At 41.1% G+C, this 23684-nt stretch overlaps 2 long non-coding RNA genes across 2 annotated transcripts; both read right to left on the bottom strand.

Moving 5' to 3' along the window:
• On the bottom strand, window positions 1-9988 carry LOC306939240. Its single transcript, XR_013791859.1, has 3 exons — window positions 9781-9988; window positions 2553-2711; window positions 1-2377 (listed from the first exon to the last, which is right to left on the bottom strand). It is a non-coding gene; the product is annotated as an uncharacterized lncRNA (long non-coding RNA).
• Window positions 9989-19135: 9147 nt separating this feature from the next.
• LOC306939732 lies at window positions 19136-22362 on the bottom strand. Its single transcript, XR_013791917.1, has 3 exons — window positions 22195-22362; window positions 20060-20205; window positions 19136-19957 (listed from the first exon to the last, which is right to left on the bottom strand). It is a non-coding gene; the product is annotated as an uncharacterized lncRNA (long non-coding RNA).
• Window positions 22363-23684: the final 1322 nt, after the last annotated feature.

Genomic DNA, 23684 nt, shown 5'->3' with positions numbered 1-23684 from the left:
TGCTCAATAAAGGAATACTTTTATTAAAGAAGTTAAAATATTTTGGCCAAATACCTTTTTCAGGCATCTTCTGACAAGTGGAAACACCACACCTACACATACACATACAGAGGGGTCGACAATGACCAATCACACACATAAGGATAGGGTACACCTGGTGGTGATCACATTGAAATAATGTCCTCAATCACATCTATCAATAAAATACATTTTCAATTCAAACATCATCAATAAACTCAACATAATTAGAATAAAAACAACATTAGAAAAGCACCTTGACAATGATAAATTAAAAAGACCCAAAATTACAAAAAGGTCACTAAATGCACCTAAAATCTGTTCCCCCCCTGCATGAGTCACTACTTTGACTATACGACATACTGTACAGATAAAGAAGGCTTAAGACTTTCCCCCTGTATGAGTCCTCATGTGTGCCGTCAGCCGATTACTACTAACACAGCCTTTACCACACACTTTACAAATATAGGGTTTTTCCCCTGTATGAGTCCTCATGTGTATCTTCAGCTGACTACCTTCAACACAGCCTTTACCACAAACTTTACAAATAAAGGGCTTTTCCCCTGTACGAGTCCTCATGTGTGTAGTCAGCTGCGGCGAGGGAAGTCTGGAGCACTCTGGTGGAGCTGTTGCCCCCGCTGTTGCCCCCGCGACCCGACTACGGATAATCGGTTGAAGATGGATGGATGTTATTTTTGCGTGAACAATATCGGTGAAAATAATCAGAGTCATTTTGAGATCGGATCGATACGGCATAAACAGGCCGATATCGACCGATTAAAAAAAATGGCGCAGATTATATTGTGCACCTTTAAGTAGGCTTAAGGCTTTCCCCCTGTATGAGTCATCATGTGTGCCGTCAGATGACTACTACTAACACAGCCTTTACCACAAACTGTACAAATATAGGGCTTTTCCCCTGTATGAGTCCTCATGTGTGTCGTCAGCTCACTACTCTGACCACATCCTTTACCACAAACTGTACAAGTAAAGGGCTTTTCCCCTGTATGAGTCATCATGTGAGTTCTTAGATGACCAATTTGTCTACAGCCTTTACCACAAACTGTACAAATATAGGGCTTTTCCCCTGTATGAGTCCTCATGTGTGTCTTCAGCTCACTACTGTGACCACAGGCTTTACCACAAACTTTACAAATAAAGGGCTTTTCCCCTGTATGGGTCCTCATGTGTGATTTCAGATGAGAACATTCTTTACCACAAACCGTACAAGTAAAGGGCTTTTCCCCTGTATGTGTCCTCATGTGACGTTTTAAATGATCTGCTCTATTAAAGCCATTGCCACAAACTGTACAAGAAAAAGGCTTTTCCCCTGTATGAGTCCTCATGTGTTGTTTTAGCTCACTCGATCGACTACAGCCTTTGCCACAAACTGTACAAGGATAGGGTTTTTCCCCTCTATGAGTCCTCTTGTGTTGGGTAAGCTGACTACTACTACTACAGCCTAACCCACACTCTGTACAAGAATATGGCCTTTCCCCTGTGTGCATCCTCATGTGTACTTGTAGTTGATACCGATTAATACAGCCTTTACCACAAACTTTGCACGTAAAGGGCTTTTCCCCAGTATGAGTCCTTATGTGTTTTTTTAGATCACCCTCTTGCCTCCAGCATTTACCACAAACTGCACAACCAAAGGGTTTTTCCCCTGTATGAATCATTGTGTGCGTCTTCAGGTGTTCCTTTCGAGTAAACATTTTCCCACACTCTGTGCAACTAAAGCCTTTGTACCCTGTATGATTCATCATGTGTTGTTTTAGCACAGACCTCAGACTAAAGCATTTGCCACAAACTGTACAAGGAAAGGGCTTTTCCCCTGTATGAGTCATTAAGTGTCGTTTAAGATGACTACTACTACGACAGCCTATCCCACAAACTGTACAAGTAAAGGGTCTTTCCCCGGTATGAATCATTGTGTGCAATGTCAACTGTCTCTTTACATGAAACATTTTGCCACACTCTGTACAAGTAAACCTCTTCTTTCCTGTGTGACTCCTCGTGGAGTGAGTCATCATGTGTTGTTTTAGCACAAACTTGCGAATAAAGCCTTTGCCACAAACTGTACAAGTAAAGGGTCTTTCCCCGGTATGAATCATTGTGTGCCATGACAACTCATTATTTTGATTAAACATTTTGCCACACTCTGTACAAGTAAAGATTTTCTTTCCTGTGTGACTCCTCGTGGGGTGAGTTTCTTGGGTCTCCTCCAAATCATCACTGTCCACTGAGAGGGGTGGAGAGAGGAGCTGGTCATCACAATTCAGCTGCGATGTTCCACAGTCCTCAACATCAGCTTGTTGTGCAGTGAAACCATCCTTACACACAGGGAGGTGCAGCAAGTCTGAGAAGAGAGGGGGGGAGACATTACGTGTGTGTGTGTGTGTGTGTGTGTGTGTGTGTGTGTGTGTGTGTGTGTGTGTGTGTGTGTGTGTGTGTGTGTGTGTGTGTGTGTGTGTGTGTGTGTGTGTGTGTGTGTATGACAAGACTGTCACCACTGTAAATAAAACCATACATACCTAGCCGGTACAACTTTACAACAGGTTGCATCCGTGCATCAACTTGTCCACATCCGTCGTCCATCTCTCGCTGTTCCTTAGACAACGTTGAATATCTTTTGGAGGTCATCTCCCTTGATACTGTAGACCTCTCTCCCTGTGGTGGTCTGTGGAAATCACCTGTATAATATGATAGTACTTTGTCAGTTCACACTGAAATTTGTCTTGCGACCCAGCAGCCATGTATGCAAAACACAAAACGATATTACATACATAAAGACATGAAGACAAGAGCAATGTCCACCACTTAGATTACCCCATGGCTACTAGTACAACTCCTGATTAAGCCTCAAAGTCGACTGGTGGACAAAGGACCTCTTTAGTCTGATCTTATTGTATGCTGGGACACCATATCTCCTTCCTGAAGGTAGCAACCTATATTCTCCATACAACACATGGCTAGTGTTTGAGGTGATATTCCTTGCTAACCTTAGGATGCTGTTATCATAAAGTTTCTGAAGTGGTTGTCCAACAATCTTTGAACAAATGTTCAGTTGTTGCAGCAGTTCTGACTTTAGGGCTGCAGACAAACATCCATACCAGGTGGTACTACAGTACTGAAGAACACTCATAATAACAATTTGTCTAAGACAAATTTCTTCCTCGGGAGACAAATAATAAAGAACCTTGAACAGAAGTGAAGAATAAAAAAATAATCTGTCTACTAGCACCGAAAGATCTTAGACGGCATAGAAAGTAGATTCTTTGCTTTGTTTTCTTACACAGTACACTGATCCAATCTGATCTTCCCATGACAACAGATGGTCTATTACTACTCCTAGGTATTTGTATGAACATACCTGGTTGATCGGTTCAAGATCTGGCCCTTATTTGAAAACTAAATTATGTTCCAATCCATGACACCCAATTTGCAAGTTCCAACAGCTCATATACACAGTACATATTAAGGTTGGGCAATATGCCAATTGTTTCCTTATCGCCCATCGTCTGCCCCAAAATCGCTGATATATTCGTGTTATAAAAAACAGCTCACTGCGGGTGGAAAAAAAAGGGAGATCTACAAGCTCTCAAGGTGTCGGTAACAAAATAAGATAGATTACAGGCGGAGATGAAGTGAAGTTGAATCAGACAAGCAGCAAGCTAATAGTAAGGGCATTTTATCAGGTATTTGACCAATTTGGGAACTAAATCGTTACCAAGAAATTTCTTCACCAATGTGTTTCTAAAGGTGTCTAATAACATGTACTAAAAGTTTGAAATTCAACTCCTGTGGGAAAGTTGAGTTATTAGCATAATATGTGACCATACCCTTAACATCCTATATAAGGCAAAAAAGTCCAAATTTCATCATTCTTTAAGTAGCATGTGACATATGCAACTAGGGTGATTTCATGATTCTGAATCCATTCCAAGCATTAGTTTTGCACAAAAAACACTCCTTGGGCTAAATTAGGCCATATCCACTTGACCAAATGTGCTGACCTCATCACGTTTGTGTGGCCGTTTTCCTCCCAAGGAGTGTTTTTTGTGCAAAACTAATGCTTGGAATGAATTCAGAATCATGCAAACACCCTAGTTTCATATGTCACATGTTACTTAAAGAATGATGAAATTTGGACTTTTTTGCCTTATATAGGATGTTAAGGGTATGGTCACATATTATGCTAATAACTCAACTTTCCCACGGGAGTTGAATTTCAAACTTTTAGTACATGTTATTAGACACCTTTAGAAACACATTGGTGAAGAAATTTCTTGGTAACGATTTAGTTCCCAGATTTTCATAGATTTCTCTTACTTAAGCTAACATCACCCACCATGGCTGGTGTTGTTAGCTTAGCTTGTTGCAATGCTAACGCTTTGTCACTGCTTGTTCATTCCTTTTTTTATCCCCCCCCCCCCCCCCTTGAAGCACGTCGGTTGTGATGAGACACGAGACAGCAGTGTGCATTTTGGTGTGACTGTATATTTAACTGGGTTCGGACTGGAGTGACAGACGCAAACATTGCAACATGTAGCCTACAGTAACTTTTCCTATCGCTAGTACGCCCAGCTTTTGGGAAATCTGAGCATTCATCTGTGTTTCTCCTGCCTGCCTACAGACAAAAGATTAAACTCCAGTGAATAAAACAGTCCAGCGCTGGTCAGAGGAGTGTGACTTTGTGCTGCAAGAGTGTTTTGAGTCAATGGTCTGGCCAGTGTTTAGAGAGGCGGCAGAGGGAAACATAGATTAATATGCAGACAGCGTACTGTCTGTGATTAAGAAATGCAAAGATGATGTAATCCCTACAAAGACGATCAGAGTATATCCAAATGATAAGCCATGGTTAAACAGAGCTGTGCACAAGGCCATAATACAGAGAGACATGGGTTTCAGATATGAAAAAACACAGTATGCTCTGTGCAAAACTTTGAAAACAGCTAAAAGGGGAATATGCCAAAGGTGTTGAAGCCCATCTCTTCACCAACAGCCAAAAACTATGGGAGGGTTTGAGAACCCTCACTGACTTTAAACCCACTCCCTCCACAAAAGACAATGCTTTATCCCATCACTTCCAGACAAGTTAAACCATTTTTACTACAGATTTGAGGAGCAGAGGAAATCAGCCCCTCCACTGAGCTGTGGCGTTCCACAAGGAAGCATAGGGGCTCTACTGTTCCTAATATATGTAAACGACATGACTTCAGCTTGTGACTGCAACTTGTTCCTGTTCGCAGATGACTCGGCACTGCTGGTCTCGGACAGGAACAAACTGCAGGTTGAAAATGCCCTCAGCTCTGAACTCGGTAGAATCTGCACCTGGCTCGCTGATAACAAACTATCTTTACACCTGGGAAAAACTGAATCCATTCTCTTTGGATCTAATAGTAATCTCAGCAAGGCAAATGGCTTCTTGGTTAGAGTGGGTGACAATGTTGTCACACGTAAAGATGAAATTACCTACCTAGGTTCCATCCTGGAGGCTAATCTTTCCGGTGATAAAATGGCCACCAAGGTAATCAAAAAAGTCAACCAAAGAACAAGATTCCTTTACAGGATCTCCTCACTGGTCAACAAAAACACCTTGAAGACCTTAACAGGAGCCCTCGTACAAGGCTTCTTTGACTATGCATGCACCTCCTGGTACCACAGCACCTCAAAGTAGGGCTGCACGATTAATCGAATTTTAATCGAAATCGCGATTTTTGGATTTGGACGATGTCAAAAAAAGAAAATCGGAAATCGTTTTTCCCGTTAATTAGGGCATTTACGGTAAATCTCTCTTGCACTCGCCTGCAGGCTGCCGGGCTACTGTAGTTACTTCCTCCTCCCACTGCCACGCAGAGAGAAAACCTGAAAGCAGCCTTAGCATGTCTGCCACGGGGAGCGATTAGGAACGAGGATTTAGTTGCTAAAATAGGCAAGACAATGTCTGTCGTCTGGAAATGGTTCGGCTTCTCCGTTTCAGATGTGGAGTAAACTACTCAGCGTTGTAAAAGTTGTAAAAAGGGGATGCACACGCGCTTTGCACACGCCGCTGTGCATGTTTGTTTTCCAGGTGCTGGAGCAGATTGGGAACTTGGGAGTTGGGACGCTCGTGTTGCAGTCTCTCACTCACATGCACAGACTTTTTACGGGGACAGGTTTTAGTTCCGACATAGTGGAGGGTCGGTCCCTGTGGGAGACGGCAGCACGAGTGGCTTGTTCCAGTGCCTGGAGAATGGACAGGCATAGCGGCGAGAGTAGCTCTGATCCATAGCCCTAATGCTAATTCTACCCTAGCATTAGGGCTATGGACCAGAGCTAAGCGGCGAGTGGGTGCTGCTGCAGAACATGAAGCTTTAATATCAATACCGTGTCCCGACCTACTGTCCCTTCCCTTATTATCGTAAAGTTGGGTAGTGTACACTGTTTATTTTGCATCGAGGAGCCAATAGCCATGTGTGTCTGACTCTGTGTTGACTGTGTACGTCGCCTCGGCTAAAAACAAAGGGGAAGCCGTCTTATGTTTCGCCGTACGACCTGTTGCATCAGCGTGCAAAAAAATAGCTGATCTGCAAGCTCACGATGTGTCGCCTCCGCAACACGCTGTGAGCTAGTAGATCGGCTATTTTCAGCACGCGTAAAAATGGAGGATGAGACGTTCAGAAACTTTTGCCTTCACAGTACAAGCATCAGCTGTCACAAGTTGAAAAGAGATGTGGCATCATTATTTTTCACATGGCCCATATGACGAGACAGAATCAAAATGGAAAAGGATTAGGCCTGTACAGATTCAGTGGCATTTCACATTGCAAAAGGGTGCAGGAAGAGTGGGCACCTAAACATTAAATTGGCTATTTTTTAAGAATTAATTTGGACATATTGTAAACGTTTTCACTTGTTTAATCCTAAAGGGGATTTATCTTTCTTTGTTTAAAAGGATCCCTGGCCAGACAAATATGCCTTAAAACACTATACTTGCCCTCTATAACTAAAACATCTTAAATATTTGTATTTCTTTAATAAAATAAAGTTTGGTAGTGTACACTGTTTATCTTTCACTCAATAGGAACTGCTCCTGTCGCAAGTTGAGGATGTCATATGACAGAATGTCCAGTCCATGTGTGGTCCAGCCCCAGGGAATGTATGGAATGCACATGCTAATAAAAAGTATTTAAATATTGCTTTGATGCTCATATTATTCTTAGGAAGTATTAAGTTGTTTTTATTAGCATATGCATTCCATAGTGCTGGACCACACATGGACATATATCAACCTGCGACAGGAGCAGTCCCTATTGATTGAAAGATTCTCTATTTATGAAAGAAATAAAATATTGATGTTTTTATTTATTTTTATTCATAGAGGGCAAGTGTAATGTTTTAAGGCATATTTGTCTTATAGCCAGGGATCATTTTAAGGTTTGGACTTTATTCCAATAGGAAAATTCACATTTGTTTGCATTTAAAAAAAATAAAAACATATTGAGACAATGGATTTATTTTACTGAAAAAAATCAAAATCGAAACCGAAATCGAGGTTTTTTTTTTAGGCAAAATCGTGTAGCCCTACCTCAAAGGCCCTTAAAACTACCACACCCACAACACCAGAGGGAGTGCAACGAACCATTTACAACCCAGATTCGGCACAAACAAGGGACTAAATTATTTTCGCTCCTATGCCACCAAAATGTGGAACGCCCTACCAACAGTCATTAAGACATGCAAATCCCTTGACTCCTTCAAAACCGCTCTCAAAGGGCACCTACGGACGGCTGCAATTCGAAACTGACCCCCGTAAAAGAAATCTGAACTATAATTCTGCAAACTGTAAATACATATTTCAATCAAACAATCAATCAAACCTCAACAACCCCTGGCAACAACAGCCTCCACTCCCCCCCAGCAAGCTCCCGGGGTCCCGAGCAATGGATCTGCAGTTCACACCTCAGTGCTGGAATGTGATGGTAAGGATCTACAGACGAACGTCCCTCCATCAGTGACAGAGTCGGATATCCACTCGTCCTTCTCCCGCAGCAACACTCGCAAAGCTGCAGGCCCTGACGGCATCCCAGGACGAGTCTTCAAAGCTAGCTGGTGTTTTCAAGGACATCTTCAATCAATCACTCCGGGAGTGCAAAGTCCCAGCATGTTTCAAAACAGCAACCATAGTTCCATTATGAAGGACCCAAGCCATCCCAACCGCAGGCTGTTTGAGATGCTGCCACATGGGAAACGTTTTTGCAGTCTCAAAGCCACTGGAAACAGACTGCAAAAAAACTTCTTCCCCCAAACAATCACTGATAAGAACTGATAAGAACCAAAGTGAAACCGGGCAGAGGAAAACGCTAGCCCCCCACCTCTCGCACTATCATGATCATTTTTGCACCTCTCTAAACTAAATTTGCTGTATATATGGAACATAGCCTCAATTGCACCTTCTTAAACTAAATTGTGTTGTATATATGGAACATAGCCTACTGTGAAGCTGTTCACAAAAAGTTTACCTAACTACCACAGGGAAAACATGCACATGTACATACTGTATGTTACTATTATTTTTACACTTTGATTGCTCTTTCTTGCACTCTTTATTCTTGTTTGCTGTGGTTGTGTTGTTTTGAATGTTATGCTATCTATGCTGCTGCATTGTCTGTAAGTGTAGCCCCCAGCCAAGACCCAGCCCGCAACAGCCCTGCCAATCGGGCTCAGCCCTATTGGCACGACAGGTTGCACGTTGGTCTGGCGAGTGGGAGGCCCGGGTTCAATCCCCCCTTTCCGCGCAATCTGGCGTAGTCGGCAGGACGTGAAGCGTGATATCCTTGCGTGAGGGACATGAGGAACATCGTGTGCGGCGGTCCGCGGTGTGAAGTGAGAAGCGCGAGGACGCGCTTCAAAGACTGGGGGGGTGATTGTAGCCCCCAGCCAAGACCCAGCCCGCAACAGCCCTGCCAATCGGGCTCAGCCCTATTGGCACGACAGGTCGCGCGTTGGTCTGGCGAGTGGGAGGCCCGGGTTCAATCCCCGCTTTCCGCGCAATGCTACACAAGGAAGCCAAAACAAAAATAAGTGTTACTCTTATGTACCTGTACACAAGATGTAACATTCGTAACAATAAAGTACAACCTTGAACCCTGTTATAGTCATTAAGGGCTAGCTTGAGTTTCTGGTGATATTATTGTCCACTAGCTCTCATGCATGGCAAAAAAATGTCCACCTCATGGAGATGCCCCCTGTGGTAGCTACGTGACCATTGAGTTGCAGACAAATTTGTCACAAATGAGTCACAAATATCCCTTTATTTTTAGTTGTCAATTACTATATTTTCCATTAATTAAACCCAAATTCAATTATTATTTTTTGAAAAATACAATTTAAAATCAAAGAAATTCCATAAATTAGAAAACAAATGTTTTTTCTTTCTTTAACAGTTTAACAGGTAAGTAGCCTACACAGCCCTACAGTATAAAAGGATAAGTCTTTGTTTTTGTTCTTGTTTATTCGCCCCCGTTTTTCAGAAGCTAGACTGGGCAAGATCTCAGTTGACTGGCTGGGCCAGTGCCAGCGCCAGTGTGAATTCCAACGGTTAATAAAGTATTCAAGTTCAAACGTTATGGAACCAGCTGCACTTGGCTAGCTCCTAGCCCTGGTCCAGTGCTTATAGCGAGTTCGCTCTACTCGCTGTAAGCACTGGACCAGGGCTAGCTAGCTCCTAGCTAAGCTCGTGTTCAATTCAACAAATCATCTGTTATTCTGTTTACTAACCTGCAGTGTGTGTAGATCAGTGTCCAGCAGTTTGATTTGTTCCTCGGGGAGTTTCTAGTGTCTCGACTCTCAAGTTATCTCTCTCTGGAAGACGTTGCTCGTGAACTCTAGTCTGATCTGCATGCATGCGCTCCAACAAAGCCGTTGGAAACATCAATGATATGATGATATCTCATCAACTGACATTCTGAGTCTGACGTCACGGTCACACCACCGCCACTTCTCTTTAGGTGCTGCCAGACGGTCAAAAGAGCTGCGCACGTTCTCGGCTGCGCGTAGCTTAAAGCTTGAGTTTTTAGACAGCTGGTGGATGGAAATTAAGCTCCACCTCCGCCGAATACTTGCGCGACGGCCAGATTCCCGGAAACGCTCTCCTCCGCTCAAGTCTTCCGCGGAGGTGGAGCTTCTTTTCCATCCACCAGCTGTCTAAAAACTCAAGCTTTAAGCTGCGCGCAGCTTAAGAAGTGCGCAGCTTAAGAAAGTTTTGCGCTATGGTGTGGAGACGGTGACTCACTCTCTCGCCGACGTAGCCTCTGATTGGCCGATTTCAGCATACACGCACGCACGCACGCACACACACACACACACACACACACACACACACACACACACACACACACACACACACACACACACACACACACACACACACACACACACACACACACACACACACACTCGCGCGCACACAGAGGATCAGTTTGGAACCTCAATATCTACGCGTACAAGAGGTTCCAAACGGAGCTATGGCGGAAATAAACGCACGTGATGCGACAATTATGTCTTCAGTTAATATCACACAATATATACACACTACAAAATACACACATACTGTTTGTTTTGTTCTGAATCTGACCTATTATATCAATATAGGGCTGCATTTCCCCATGGGGAAATGCAGGTGTCAACTCATATGCACACAACAGCAGTAAGCATGACACGCAGGATATAGATTTTGTCTGGTCTAAAATAAATATATACCATCAAATAATAATCATCTTTTTCTCTAACTGTTATACACAGTTACACACATGACTCCTGTAAACCCTGTTACTTCAAGGACCTATAACATCAAATTCAACTTTTTCAATTTCTTTTGTGTTTTTGGGGCTCCCATATGTGTTTTCTATCCCCACAAATAACCAATTTTGAACAATCAGGCTTTCATATCATATGGGTGCTTTAATGTAAATTGCTCTCAGGAAAAGCTCAACTGATTTTGGCCTCATCGTGATGTCATCAATGTCACCCTACTTTGTATAATTCCTCCTCTTCTTCAGTCTTCAGTTCCAAATTTGCATTTCCACTTTGTTTACAATGTCCACCATTATTGATTTTCCAAGCTGGCATGGAATGGAAACAAGCCTGGTTTTATCTAGCATCAGTAAAGTATTATAATGACTCAAATATTAAATAATCTGCATATCAGCACCCCCACCACCTCAGGACATTGTGGTACTGCAGCCAAAACTGCTTTCAAAGTCCAGAAAGAAATAACAAGGGCTGGTTATATCAGAGTGGTGATTGAGGCTCAAACCATTAGAAATAACTTTGAGGGACATAGACAATATGATATTAAATATTAAAAGCCGTTTTAAAATGCATATTATTTGCGCTTTAACAATCACTGTCTCTACATAGCAACAAAAAATACTATCATATAGGCCTATATTTCTTATTACCCTATTACCCACATAGCCTAATGAAATCCATGTCACAGCAATACCACAAATAGGCCTACTGTTACCAGAGTCCTGTATTTAAAACCTCACTGTAAGTGTAAGTAAAAGTATTAAGTACAAAAGTAAAATATTCTCTATAGTCTCTAGTCTTTATGCAGAATATCTCAGGGGAAGAAAAAATAATAAAGACAAACTATCTAAATGTCAAATAATTCTAGTGGAATACAAATCCTGCACCTCAGAGAAAGTATAGCCTACCTCAACATTGAACATGAGTAGTAGTTGAGTGAATGTGGTTAGATAATTTCGGTGATATGACATTACACAGAGACGTATAATGGTGGTTGTATTTTTATTGCACAGACAGACAGACAGACAGACAGACAGCTCAAAACAATAACCAGGAACAGTAGGCCTACAGTAAACATAAATAAAGAATTAAACAATGATTATGTATATAAATCATCAACATCATTGCCACGTTTTGTTTTGGTTTCCATTTTATTTGTTTTGTTAGAAAAAGAAACATGTATTATGTTATACGTATGCATCATTGTTGTTTCCCTCTCCTGTAATGTCTGTGCTAACCCGGGGTTCTTTTAAAAAAACAAAATAAAAAGTTGGTCACAAAAAAAATAAAAATAAGATCCCATATTGTCCCTTTGAAACACACACAGTAGAGTAGAAACACACACAGATATGCATACCATACACTTTCATATCACAAATACAGAGTATATAAAAATCTATACAGAACGTCATCAAAGGTACAAAACAGAATGTGTACCGATCACATATATTAAAAAAGGGGGAAAAAAGTATCCAAAATTCCCAATTCAGCTGTCACTCCAAAATCACTTCAAATCAGGCTTGTGAGGCACAGCAAAAATCAATGGCCACCAACAAACAGATGCAGGGTTACTTTGCAAAACAAATGCTTCGTTAGGCCTATTCAATGTGCGACTGACAATACACATGGTATATATTCTGCATGATATAACAACATGACATCTATACAAATGATGAAGGCGTTATTGAAAGCATTCAGTTCTAAAAACAATAAAAAAAAAAGTTTATTCCATATCACAGCTCATTCATAGTTCTACTGTATACAATATGTTACACTCGTATGGCTTCACATAATATAAATCATAGACTTTATGATTATAGTATCACTAATATAAGTTCAACATACACAACACATTCATAAAAAAGGCCAGTCCAGAGTTCCTTCACTAAGTTTGAGTAGTAAAATCCACAATTAATTTATAAAACAAGCCAACTCCCTTTACAGTATAATTTTCTATTATGACTTATGACTGATTTTATGAGAAAACAAAACAAAGCAGCATAAAAATGGTGACAATCATTTAAAAATGATTCTACTCAACAATTTAAACCCCAATTAATGCTGCAATCTCAAACTTGTTTTTTTAGTGAATAGAATGTTATTTTAACTAGTCTGTATGGTAGAGTATGTATGTTAATATCAGGCAGGCGGCAAGGAAGCTCTGCTGAATTGGAAGCCGATAAGGACTTGCTTTTCAGCCTTGCAGTTGTCATGAATGGCCGAGATCAGTGGGTTCCCAATAAATCTTCCTGGTTGGAGACCCAAAAGAGACATTAGTCGTTTGCCCCCGACCCAAACTACTAGTGAAAATAGCAGATCTACAAGCGCACAACGTGTCGCTTCGCGCCACGTTGTGAGCTTGTAGATCGGCTATTTTCACTACTTCTTAATTTGTATACTTTTTTTATTTATGAAATGTCTTACATTTGTAGGCTATACAATTATTTAAAATGTTTTTATTTAAAAATATATTTATAATCTTTTGAAATACATATATAGCCTATTTTAAAATGACTGAACAATGACTGGACTTTACACTTATTATACCTAAACACGATTTCATTACCTAAACATTGCCATAAATACTTTATGCTTCCAGTCGCTAGTATAAAGTCATTTTTCAATTATTATGATATGCATTTATTTTATTTTATTTTATTGTGGTCTCCCTGCTCTTCCATTGAGACATTTTGATCCTGTGGTCCAGGCAGGACACCTACTGGTGGACAAGAGGTATTGCATGAAGCTAAAACCATAATATCTCCCCTGCCCTGGCCAAATGCTCTTTCCACCCCCAACGCTAAAGCCTCCCATTTGTTTTGACATGGTTTTGCCTACATTCTAGTCTAATTTAGTCTTTTTTTTAAAAATCTTTCCAAAATCTTGTCAAAACTCGTACTCGTACTGTATGGAGCATTTAAAGGGGCATTTTGATCTTTAGTTCAACAGTAGAAATATTGTTCGCATGGGATCAAATACCAGGAAGGACGGACATAAAATCCTACAGATTGCAGCTTTAAAAAGTGTAAAGGTTAATTAAAGGGCAGATTACTGTATGTCATAAAGTATCTATATTTAAATAATATATAACATGATTCACAGAAGGCACTGCAGTGTGGACATACTGCATTCAGATATATTATTAACCCATTCTGGACGGGAACCCCTTTTGGTGTTTTAAGCATTATGTTATACTTTAGCTATTGAAAAATAGCAGATCTACAAGCTCATAGTGCGGCACCGAGTGTCGCGCTACGAGCTACGAGCTTGTATATTTTTTGAAAAATCATGAACATGTGGCGCACATCTTTGAATATATATTCTTTCAGAGCGAATGTTTTTAACTCAAATCTTTGCTTCTGGGGGAGTGGGGGGGTCCCTGGAACAACATATATTCAGATGGGGGCCGGCTGCCAATTTCATATATATATTTGAAATTGGCTTGTAGATCAGATGCCTTCCGGTATGGCATGGAAGGAAAGGAGTGGCATTTGTATTTCTTTCACTGTGTAGTAAACGCTACATTCGTGGTCTGGAAAGGGCAGTTGCTTTACAGACGGGTAAAAGGGCAGGGGCTGAAGCCCCCTTTGATGTCTATGCGTGCACGACGCACGTCCCTGGACCATAATTGGTACAACGCTGAGGAACTGAACATGACGCAACGACGTCAACTTCATTATTGGAAGTACGTTAACCTGAGATCAGATAAAAAAAAAAAGGTCTTCTACATCCTGACAGTTTTCTGAAAAAGCTGTGTTTCTATGTCAGTCGTTCTTCGATTTTTCAAAAATAGCAGACCTACAAGCTCGTAGCGCGCCACTCGGTGGCGCGCTATGAGCTTGTAGATCTGCTATTTTTCAAAAGCTAAAGCATAACATGATGCTAACACCAAAAGGGGTACCCGCCCAAAATGGGTTAAGATCATGTAAGGCAAGGTGTTTTGTTTTGTTTTGTTTTGTTATATTTCAAGGAACCTGCAACTTGGTATCCATTATGAACCCCCATAACCCCGAGAGCAATACAAATTAAACCATTAAATGGACCTGTAAGCAGGGCCGGCTTAATGCAAGGGCTTTAAGGGGGCAAAAAGACGGTAGGGAGAAAGTGAAAAGAAAGTGAAAGAAGACGATGAAGGAACGCTAACGGTGAAATGCGCCCGCGGCGCAAAGCGTCTATTTTCCACGCTGCGCAAATACTAACTCGTGAGTCGTGACCGAGGGGGATAGTATAGCCTCTAGCGGCAGTGATGTCAGACTTGGGTTCTCTAATATAATATTCATTATATTATATTTAGTAATAAGTTAGTGTCCAACACACTGTTTGTGAAACAGCCCTTGTGTCCATTGATAGACACAGACAGGTCAATTATTGACAGTATTCATGTACCATATCTTCACTGTCGGGTGGAAACCTTGTATGTCCAAAACTTTATATTTTCTTTTCTTTTATGATTATTTAAAAAAAACATGTTTAAATAGTAGCCTATCTACAAGCACGCAAAGTGTCGCACCGTGACACATTGTGAGCTTGTAGATCTGATATTCTTCCTACTTTTGTGCGACCACTCTTGTATGATGAAGTAGGGTATTAATACCCCCCCCAAAAAAAAAGAAAACAGAAAAGAATGAAATATGGAAATATTTAAAAATCTAAGAATATTTTATTTACTGTGTGGCATTAAAGTGGGAATAACATCATCACTTAAAAACAAGCTTTATAAACACATTTAGATTTACACACTGAACGTGTGTGTGTTGATTTGTACAATACAATACAATACAATACAATACAATACAATACAATACAATACAATACATGCACTTTGGTCTTAGCCTGGCTAATAAGCCAGACTAATATCACACAACACTGTCGCGGTATATTAGTCTGGGCTGGCTCCACTTGGATTTCATTTCCCGGGGGGCGGGTTCAAACATTTTCTCTTCGACGCAATTGGTCAGAGCTACTGTCAGTCAAAGGTCTCAAGCATTGAACGTCACTGTACCAAAGCCCGCCCATATTGCATACCGTGTCCCGATTGGCCCGACCTGTTCTCGGTTGTAGGAAAGAGGCGTGCTACTGAGCCTCGCCAGACCCTAATCCGCTGGCAGGCAAATTCTTTTTTGCCAACGGCTGATTCGGTCTGGTTTATTAACCAGGCTACTTTGGTCTAGTACTATAGAGTAACTAGGGAGGTCCTCGATGCACGTCCGGAGTCGTCCTGAAAAGTCCGAAAAGGAGTAGGAAGAAGTCCAAATGTATCTAATCCAATTCCTCTGCAATTTATGTACAATGTCTGTATACTATTTAGGTATATACACATAAACCAAAAAATAATTTACAAACCAAATCTATCATCCAAACAAAAATGCAATGAACAAAAACCTTAATAACAGTAATCCATCTAAACACACAATTATGTTAATTCCCTTTAATATCCCTGAACCTCATACAATTTCCTTATACATTTTTTTATTGGTTTGTGCTTGAGTTTTCACATACTGTTCCACAGTTTAACACAGATTGAAATACAAAGTTTCCATTGTAGTCTGTAGTTTTTAAATGTAACTTCCCCCTGAAAACGAAAGGGCACCATTTTGAATATTTCCTAGCATTTGGTTCTTCCTATAGCTGTATAGATAGTATAATAATATTGAGGGCTACTAGGTCCTACAGTATGAGGAGTGATACCATGGTATAACATTTAAAAAAAAAAATCACACCCGTGTGAACTGAGTGGTGTAATATAGCCTGTCTGACGTAATTAAATCATGTCTGACGTAATGAAATCACACCCGGGTGAACAGGGTGAACATAGCAACCATGCTCATTTTTTCTGCACAGACTAACAAAGCCAGTTGTAGGAGTGGTTTACACCACTCAAAAACAGTCCTCATATAGACAATCTAGAAATATTTAAAAATCTAAGAATATTGTATTTACTGTGTGGCATTAAAGTGGGAATAACATCACTTACAAAACAAGCTTATATACACATTTAGATACTCTAGTGTACTTTATACTGTTGATTTGTACAATACAATACATGCACTTTGGTCTAGTACTATAGAGTAACTAGGGAGGTCCTCGAGGCACGTCCCACTGGGAGGAGACCCCGGGGTAGACCAAGGCACAGTTGGAGGAATCACATCGACTCTCTGGCCTTGGAACGCCTCGGGATCCCCCAGGAGGAAGTTACTGATGTTGCTCTGGAGTTAGTCCGGCAGCCAACAGGCTTCTTTTGTTAAAAGTGGGAAATTTGGTGTATAGTCTTTTTTATTGGCCTAAAATATTGTCTATAATTCTTTATACACATTCATGAATCCACTTGCTGACTGGCTGTCAGTACCGAGCAATTTTTTATAGGGGTTTATATGTGACCCTACCATTAACATCCTGTATAAGGGAAAAATGTCAAACTTTCCTTATGCTCCTTGGGCTAAAAACGTCATTTTGGGCGCATTTGGGCAAGTGACTATGGCTGTTTTTAGCCCAAGGAGTGTTTTTTGTGCAAAACTAATGCTTGGAATGGATTCAGAATCATGACAACCCCCTAGTTTGACATGTCACATGCTACTTAAAGCATAAGGAAAGTTTGAGATTATTTTTACTTATATAGGATGTTAATGGTAGGGTCACAAGAAACCCCTATATTAAAAAAAAAAAGCTCAATACTGACAGCAGGTCAGCAAGTGGATTCATGAATGTATCTATATAGACAATATTTTAGGCCAATGAAAAAAAGACTATATACCAAATTTCCCACTCCCGACTTCCGGACTAAGTGGAGAGGGAAGTCTGGAGCTCTCTGGTGGAGCTGTTGCCCCCTGCGACCCGACTACGGATAAGTGGTTGAAGATGGATGGATGAAGTGGAGAGTGAGTTCTCGAGACACAAAACACATTGGGAAGGGTTATGTCAGATTTCATTCAGGCGTAAAATCAGAGTGATCATTCTGAGTGGAATCACAGACCACCTGTGGAGTGGACCCCCACGGGTGTAGGATGCACTACAGTGAAATCAAACCAATTGATGGTGGACAGCTTTACCCTGTACTCCCGAGTCCCAAGCACAACGGCACCTACAACAAACCTACCCATTGTGCCATGGTGATGAAAGACACTAACAGGGGTTCTCAACATTTTTGGCTGAGGACCCCCAGAAATGCTTTGACCATGTCTTGTCTCTTTGCTCCGTTTAAATTAAAATATTTGTTTTGCTTGCAAATGTTTTTTCTTGCTTGCCGTTTGAATTAGTTTTCATTCAAATATATAGTTTTAGCTAAACTAGTTCAGACTAAAGCATGTATATTAAACTAACTGCACATGTAAGGAGAATGAAACCCGCACACTGTATTTGCTTGCTCAATAAAGGAATACTTGTATTAAAGAAGTTAAGATATTTTGGCCAAAGACCTTCTTCAGGCATCTTCTGACAAGTGGAAACACCACACCTACACATACACATACAGAGGGGTCGACAATGACCAATCACACACATAAGGATAGGGTACACCTGGTGGTGATCACATTGAAATAATGTCCTCAATCACATCTATCAATAAAATACATTTTAATTTAAACATCATCAATCAACTCAACATAATTAGAATAAAAACAGCATTAGAAAAGCACCTCGACAATGATAAATTAAAAAGACCCAAAATTACAAAAGGTCACTAACTGCACCTAAAATCTGTCCCCCCCCCCCCTGCATGAGTCACTACTTTGACTATAGACCTTATGACATTCTGTACAGATAAAGAAGGCTTAAGGCTTTCCCCCTGTATGAGTCCCCATGTGTGCCGTCAGCCGACTACTACTAACACAGCCTTTACCACACACTTTACAAATATAGGGTTTTTCCCCTGTATGAGTCCTCATGTGTATCTTCAGCTGACTACCTTCAACACAGCCTTTACCACAAACTTTACAAGTAAAGGGTTTTTCCCCTGTATGAGTCCTCATGTGTATCGTCAGCTGATTACTCTGAGAACATCCTTTACCACAAACTGTACAAATATAGGGCTTTTCCCCTGTATGAGTCCTCATGTGTTTCATCAGCACACTCCTCTGAACACATCCTTTACCACAAACTGTACAAATATAGGGCTTTTCCCCTGTATGAGTCCTCATGTGTGTCGTCAGCCCACTACTCTGAACACATCCTTTACCACACACTTTACAAATATAGGGTTTTTCCCCTGTATGAGTCCTCATGTGTATCGTCAGCTGATTACTCTGAGAACATCCTTTACCACAAACTGTACAAGGATAGGGCTTAGCCCCTGTATGAGTCCTCTTGTGTTCGTTAAGCTGACTACTACTACTACAGCCTAACCCACACTCTGTACAAGAATATGGCCTTTCCCCTGTGTGCATCCTCATGTGAACTTTTAGTGCACCTTGCTGAACACAGCCTTTACCACACACTTTGCAAGTAAAGGGCCTTTCCCCAGTATGAGTCCTCATGTGTTTTTTTAGATCGCCCTCTTGCCTCCAGCATTTACCACAAACTGCACAACCAAAGGGTTTTTCCCCTGTATGAATCATTGTGTGCGTCTTCAGGTGTTTCTTTCGAGTAAACATTTTCCCACACTCTGTGCAACTAAAGCCTTTGTACCCTGTATGTATCATCAAGTGGTGTTTAAGCTGATCACTACTAAAACAGCCTAAGCCACAAACTGTACAAGTAAAGGGTCTTTCCCCGGTATGAATCATTGTGTGCAATGTCAACTGTCTCTTTCGAGTAAACATTTTGCCACACTCTGTACAAGTAAAACTCTTCTTTCTTGTGTGACTCCCCGTGGAGTGAGTCATCATGTGTTGTTTTAGCACAAACTTCCGAATAAAGCATTTGCCACAAACTGTACAAGTAAAGGGTCTTTCCCCGGTATGAATCATTGTGTGCCATGTCAACTGATTCTTTTGATTAAACATTTTGCCACACTCTGTACAAGTAAACATTTTCTTTCCTGTGTGACTCCTCGTGGGGTGAGTTTCTTGGGTCTCCTCCAAATCATCACTGTCCACTGAGAGGGGAGGAGAGAGGAGCTGGTCATCACAATTCAGCTGTGATGTTCCACAGTCCTCAACATCAGCTTGTTGTGCAGTGAAACCATCCTTACACACACGGAGGTGCAGCAAGTCTGAGAAGAGAGGGGGGGGAGACATTACTTACGTGTGTGTGTATATATATATATATATATATATATCAAAACTGTCACCACTGTAAATAAAACCGTACATACCTAGCCGGTACAACTTTACAACAGGTTGCATCCGTGCATCAAACTGTCCACATCCCTCGTCCATCTCTCGCTGTTCCTCTGACAACGTTGAATATCTTTTGGAGGCCTTCTCCCTTGATACTGTAGACCCCTCTCCCTGTGGTGGTCTGTGGAAATCACCAGTAGAATATGATAATATGATATAGTACTTTATTGTCAGTTCACACTGAAATTTGTCTTGCGACCCAGCAGCCATGTATGCAAAACACAAAACGATATTACATACATAAAGACATGAAGACAAGAGCATTGTCCACCACTTAGATTACCCCATGGCTACTAGTACAACTCCTGATTAAGCCTCAAAGTTGACTGGTGGACAAAGGACCTCTTTAGTCTGACCTTATTGTATGCTGGGACACCATATCTCCTTCCTGAAGGTAGCAACCTATATTCTCCATACAACACATGGCTAGTGTTTATCATACGTGGATGTATAAAGTTTCTGAAGTGGTTGTCCAACAATCTTTGAACAAATGTTCAGTTGTTGCAGCAGTTGTGACTTTAGGGCTGCAGACAAACATCCATACCAGGTGGTACTACAGTACTAACAGAAGTGAAGAACAAAAGAAGAATCCGTCTACTAGCACCGAAAGATCTTAGACGTCGTAGAAAGTAGATTCTTTGCTTTGTTTTCTTACACACCGATTCAATCTGATCTTTCCATGACAACAAATGGTCTATTACTACTCCTAGGTATTTGTACGAACATACCTGGTTGATCGGTTCAACATGAATAGTAATGGGGGATCTGTGTATCTCTGGTGGTGTACCAAAAACAAGCTCTTCTGTCTTTTGTGTTCGCTCCATTCAACCACCTTATTTACTTTGTGTTGGTGCAGTCCAGGATCACTGGAACTATCTAGCTTGTTGCAATGCTAATGCTTTGTCACTGCTTGTCCATTCCTTATTTTTTTATTCAAAAGTCAAGATGTGACTGAATTGTGGTTGAATATTTAGTTTAGTTTTATATTAACTGTACAATATGTGAAGACAATATGTGAGGGATAATAAATCTAGAACCTTGGCAGAGTACTTATGAATAGTCTGTGGAAGTGTGAGGCAAGTGGAGTTCTGGTAAGCTCGGCCCTAGCTACCAGAGCAGACAACACGTCGACCCTATTCTGATTCTTGTAGTGGGCGCTGTGCAAATATGCACGTCGCCATTCCATTTCCATAGGCTTATATAGTAGGCTGCTATGATATCACCAATGGACTTCCATCAATATAGCCTAAACTCACCAACATGTTCTTGTCTTGAGATTGCACAATGATACTGGATTCAGACGTTAACTTTAGGGGGTACACAGACAAATGTGTCCGACTGTCCGTATCAAAGACTGTGTCTGTAAAAAATGTTTACACAACATTATAAATGTTCAAATTTTGATTTGTCAAAAATGAGTCACAAATATCCCTTTATTTTTAGTTGTCAATTACTATATTTTCCATTAATTAAACCCAAATTCAATGATTTTAAAAAATTCCATAATTTAGAAAACAAATGTTTTTTCTTTCTTTAACCAGGAAGTAAAGGGAAAGTAGCCTAAGCCTACACAGCCCTACAAGAAGGAAGTCCAAGAAAGCCTATGTGGCTTGTTTCCATTGGGATCGATTGGGTATATTTGTACGTCTCTAAATGTTCTGATGAATTGAAAATGGTGGACCCTGTTGTAAACAATGTGTGTCGTCCACAGTATAAACAGTCTCTTTCATGTGAAATGTACCCACTTCAATCAATCAAACGTGCTAATGGGGGACCATTTAAAAACAAAGGCGGCTTGCTGTGGTAACGTGGTTCGCTAGCTACTAACAGACATCTGCATGCACAGGGAGTGAAGGGCTGCAAATGTTAGGCTATCTTTGTTATTTTCCTTGTTTTTTCGCCCCCGTTTTTCAGAAGCTAGACTGGGCAAGATCTCAGTTGACTGGGCCAATGCCCGAGTGGCCCAAGAATGGACCCTACGCCAGTGTGTGAATGAATCCCAACTGTTAATAACGTTAAAAACGTTATGGAACCTTAGAGTATAACCAGCTGCACTTGGCTAGCTCTTAGCTAAGCTCGTGTTCAATTCAACAAACATCTGTTTACTAACCTGCAGTGTGTGTAGATCAGTGTCCAGCAGTTTGATTTGTTCCTCGGGGAGTTTCTAGTGTCTCGACTCTCAAGTTATCTCTCTCTGGAAGACGTTGCTCGTGAACTCTAGTCTGATCTGCATGCATGCGCTCCAACAAAGCCGTTGGAAACATCAATGATATCTCATCAACTGACAGTCTGAGTCTGATGTCACGAGCACTGTTCTTTTGGCAAATCTAGTGAGCAAATATAAGACTTCCGGTGGACGATCTCTTCAAAATAAGAGTACCCTCTAGAGTATTGAAAAAAAGTTTAATTTGCACATTAAAACTACAAATGAAGCATTTAAATGATGCTATATGATGCTATAAGACACACATTATGTTTCTGTGTAAAAATAAGTAATTAAATAACGTAAAAAAGTTATCTAAATGGATAAATGCTATTCACTGGAGTGCATGGACTTTATAAAGTGGACACTGGACAAAAATCCCTGCTAGTGTGACATACGCACATGTCCGTGGAGACCTCCTCTACAACACCACACTGTCCGCTAAGCAGCAGAGGTGTAAAACAAAAATTGGCACGCCATACAGCGAGGTGAAACATAAAAAGATGTCCCATTTCCAGACTAAAGTCAACTAAAGTGGACACTGGACAAAAATCCCTGCTATGTATCGACTAGTGTGACATACGCACATGTCCGGGGAGACCTCCTCTACAACACCACACTGTCCGCTAAGCAGCAGAGGTGTAAAACAAAAATTGGCACGCCATACAGCGAGGTGAAACATAAAAAAATGTCCCATTTCCAGACTAAAGTCAACTAAAGTGGACACTGGACAAAAATCCCTGCTATGTATCGACTAGTGTGACATACGCACATGTCCGTGGAGACCTCCTCTACAACACCACACTGTCCGCTAAGCAGCAGAGGTGTAAAAAATTAATTGGCACACCATACAGCGAGGTGAAAGGTCAAAAAACATCCCATTTCCAGACTAAAGTCAACTAAAGTGGACACTGGACAAAAATCCCTGCTATGTATCGACTAGTGTGACATACGCACATGTCCGTGGAGACCTCCTCTACAACACCACACTGTCCGCTAAGCAGCAGAGGTGTAAAAAATTAATTGGCACACCATACAGCGAGGTGAAAGGTCAAAAAACATCCCATTTCCAGACTAAAGTCAACTAAAGTGGACACTGGACAAAAATCCCTGCTATGTATCGACTAGTGTGACATACGCACATGTCCGGGGAGACCTCCTCTACAACACCACACTGTCCGCTAAGCAGCAGAGGTGTTTCCAGACTAAAGTCAACTAAAGTGGACACCTGACAAAAATGGAATGGAAATGGGACATTTTCTTATGTTTCACCTCGCTGTATGGCGTGCCAATTTTTGTTTTACACCTCTGCTGCTTAGCGGACAGTGTGGTGTTGTAGAGGAGGTCTCCACGGACATGTGCGTATGTCACACTAGTCGATACATAGCAGGGATTTT

Source organism: Electrona antarctica, assembly GCF_951216825.1.
Source record: "Electrona antarctica genome assembly, chromosome: 16".
Lineage (NCBI taxonomy): Eukaryota > Metazoa > Chordata > Actinopteri > Myctophiformes > Myctophidae > Electrona > Electrona antarctica.
Note: the sequence above shows the minus strand (reverse complement) of the source record. Positions and strands in the feature narration are given on the sequence as shown.